We start from the raw sequence: 4,299 nt of genomic DNA on the forward strand, positions 1-4,299 counted from the left end.
AAAATAAAAATAGATTTCTATAAATTGATTTTTAATCTTCATTAGGATTAAAAATAATCCTTGGGCCTTCTCCAAATAATATCTTCCATGGGTTGCTCAAATTGGGCCTTAATTCTTCATGGGCTTAAATTCTTCATGGACTTTAATTTTTCATGTGCTTGATTTCTTCATGGACTTGAATTCTTCATGGGCTTGATTTCTCCATGGGTTTGATTTCTTCATGGACTTGAATTCTTCATGGACTTTAAGTCTTCATGGGCTTTAATTCTTCATGCCTAAAAAAAATAAAAATAATTTAATATTATTAATAAATTATATATTATATATATGTATTACACATGGCACATATATATATTATATTATATTATATTATATATATTACATGAATGCATATAATGATGTATATGTATTATATATAATTTTATATATTATTATTATTATTAAATTTTACTTTAAAATTTCATTTCATTCATTTTTCAATTTAAACTTGCATATAACCATAAAATATATATTAATATCTAATTTAAACTATTTTTAAGATCAAAAGAAAGATATAATTATAACAAAATTTTTATAAAATTAACCACTAATCAGTACTCATCACGTAGACTATATACATGACATGACTATGAAATGCATAAATACACGTTGATATTATTGATCACTCGCATTGAGGCCGTAAGGAGTACGAACTGACATCGCTGCTTTACCAAGGGTGCACCCATACACCCCGGCTTCGAAAGAGGTAGCCGCAAAAATGGTAGGTAGCATGAGGGGTGCAGTTGACACCTACAAGGAAAGACATTGCATACACACATGATATAGCATTATGTACCTTTACTTAGATAGTTCATCATCTAATTTGGGTTTTTGCCCCTAGAATATTCAATCGTTCTAGATGGAGATTGTAGTAGATTCGAGGAAAAATGAAGCATGAAATGGCACTTAGTAGAGTGCATGAAGAATGAAATGTAAGTTATGTAGCTCATGTATTTAAGTTCTGCTACTTTGAATTCTGAACGTTTTGAGGAATGTTGATTTATATTCTTATGGTTAATGAAGATGTAAGAATTGGTTTATGATCAATGTTAAGATATCAGGTTTCAATCATTACTTATGGATTTGATGTGTATAATGATTCTCTCTTGAGATTAATATATGGGAATTCTGGGACGGATTCGAGGAATGATGTGTTTTAGCTTTAGTGTTTAAAAGAAAAAAAAATTATTGTTCCAGAATTGTCCCAAGTTATAACGCGCTCGGGAAAGCGGGGCGTTACATCTTCTCAATTAAATATGTCTCACATATAGATCATTCTACACGAGCTTTATTGCAAACATTCTTCTTTAAGGTGTTGAGAAACCTAAATCATTCGAAAATCTTCTCAATATAGGAAAATATTTTATTTTATTTAAAAATAAATGATTCAAATTATATCAGATATACCTTTCAAAGGGATACATCCACCTTTTATTGGTTCCCCCACCTTTGCTTCATAAACTAAGTGCATTAGGAGATGCTTCATTGGGTTAATCCATCCGGGAGGAAATACATGTTCTAATTTGCATAAAATTATGGGTATATTTTGTTCCATGACATCTAGGTGTTCAATCCTTAATACTGTTGAGCAAAAGTTTTTGAAAAACTGGCATAACTCAGTGATCGGATTCCAAATTCGATCTGGTAATGCAGCAAATGCCGTTGAAAGTAATCGCTTCATGAGAACATGACAATCATGACTTTTCAACCCAAATAACTTTGCGTTTCTCATATCAACGCACTTACCCAATCTGGAAGCATATCCATCAGGGAGCTTAAGTTCTTTTATCCACGTAAAAACACTTAACTTTTGTTCCCTTATGAACGTGTATTGGGCCTTAGGTTTCGAATACTTACCCCCATCACGGTCTATTAGTTCAAGTTCTTTTCGTCTACAATATTTTTAAGGTCCATTCTAGCCTTGGTATTATCTTTAGTTTTACCCTCCAAATCCATTATTATATTGAAAAGATTATTAAAAATATTTTTCTCAATATGCATGACATCTAAGTTGTGTCAGATCATATTATCTTTCCAGTATGACAATTTCTAGAAAATGCTCCATTTTATCCAATTGTGCTCCATACCATACCTAGGCATCGCACAGTCTTGTAGCTGGAGGATACATGAAAAATTAAAGACTCTCTGAAAAATGTTATCTCTAGTTAATTGTGGTGGTGAAGAAGAATTATTAATTTTGTTTTTTCTAAATGCACTTGTATTTCTCCGAAAGACGTGATCCATAGGTAAGAATTACTTGTGACAGTTAAAAAATGACGTCTTCCCACAATACTTGAGATTGAAAGTTTTAGTTTTCTCCATACAATATGGACATGCTAATCTTCCCGATGTCATCCAACTAGATAACATTCCATCTGCAGGAAAATCATTGACGGTCCACAATAGAGCAGCCTTCATGAAAAATTAATTTTTTGTTGATACATCATAAGTCAGAACACCTTCGTACCACAACAATTTAATTTCATCAATTAGAAGCTGTAAGAACACATCTATCTTGTTTTCCGGGTTTGATGAATTTGGAATAATAGTAGTAAAAAAAGAAACTCTCTTTTCAAACACAATCCAAGAGACAAGTTATATGGCGTCACAATGACCGGCCAACAAGAATACGGACAACCCGATTTACCATATGGAGTTAACCTATCTGCACAAAGACCAAGCCTCACCAGGCTCCCTCTGACTTTCATGATGCCATCTCATGCTTGAAGAAGCATATATTCTCTGCAGTCTTGGTATGAGAGGCAAATACCACAATTTTTAATAAGAAATTTGTTTAAACTTTCCTTTCCCAGTGCTTACAGGTTTAAAACGAGGATGACCGTAAAACTTACAACTCATTTTGAATTCATCATCCTTAAAATATAATATACACCCATTTGAACAACAATCATTCTTCTGCTAACCGAGGCCAAGCTGCAAAACCAATTTTTCGGTATGATAAAAATCAGTTGGCACACAATTACCTGTTGACATTGTTTGATGCATAAACTGCATGATTTCATTATACCTACCTTCGAAAATGTTGTAATTAGACTTTATACTCAACATCTTAACTGTAGCAAAAAGTTCACTTTTACTTCGCAGTTTGGATACAACGAAACTTGTGCAGTAGATAACATGTCATAAAATGCTTGTGCATTTTCATTCGGTGCTTCATTTATATTGTAAGTCCGATAACCACTTCCTCTACCAGTGTCTTGCATTATATATGGTGCATTCGATGGCTCGACCGTATCTATTACCATCTATTCATAGGAATTAAACTGATTCCTAAAATTATCTTCTCTATAATATTCATTTCAACAACCAAATGAGACACAACGGACACTTCTTCACCATGATGCGTCCAATAATAATAATCATTCATGAATCCATGTTTGCAAAAATCTCTTTTCACCTCATTCACTGATTTAAACCTTAGACATTGGCATTTCATACAAGGACACTTTAACTTTTCTTCTAGTCTTATGAAACTTTCTTGGGTAGACACAAATTAAATAAACTCATCGACACCCTTATAAAATTCTCTAATAATCTCGCCCCTTATTGAGTTACACCTATTATCAATTCACTTACGATGCAACAGAATTTCCATGTTAAATTCAATAATATGTATAACGAAAAAACTATCCTAAAAATTCACAAAACTATCTTTTAGTATTACAGACCAACGTAATTTTTAATTGCACTTTTAAACATACACTACTTTAAATTTTTTACCAAGTAACAAAAGTTTTAACCAAAAAATAACTTTATATTTGTAGTTATAATTTTTAAATTGTATTAAATAAATAACTAACTCGACAACAATATTATCGACATTCAACTGTTATATTTAAATATATTATTTATCGTTAAACTAATTATTTTTACAACTAAACTAAACCACAAGTTTTTATTTATTTTAATTATGTATTATTGTATAATTTTGTTAAGATTTGTCTTCATTAAACTAAGTGTTAAACCCTACTTAAATCTTGAACTCCACCCATTCATTATTAAAAAATTAGAAAATATATATTTAATATTTTTAGTTTTTAATATATAATTAACAAAATTTAAAAATTAAGTTCTTTTAATTTTTAATAAGAGATTTAATAAAAATTAAGTTAAAAAATTAAAAAATATTCTTAACAATAAAATTAATACACAAGTTTTTATTTTGTGAACATTTATTTTAATTAAATTTAAAGTCAAAATATCTAATTTAATAGTAAAAAATGTTGATTTGGCCCTACA

Source organism: Diospyros lotus, chromosome 8 (assembly GCF_014633365.1).
Source record: "Diospyros lotus cultivar Yz01 chromosome 8, ASM1463336v1, whole genome shotgun sequence".
Lineage (NCBI taxonomy): Eukaryota > Viridiplantae > Streptophyta > Magnoliopsida > Ericales > Ebenaceae > Diospyros > Diospyros lotus.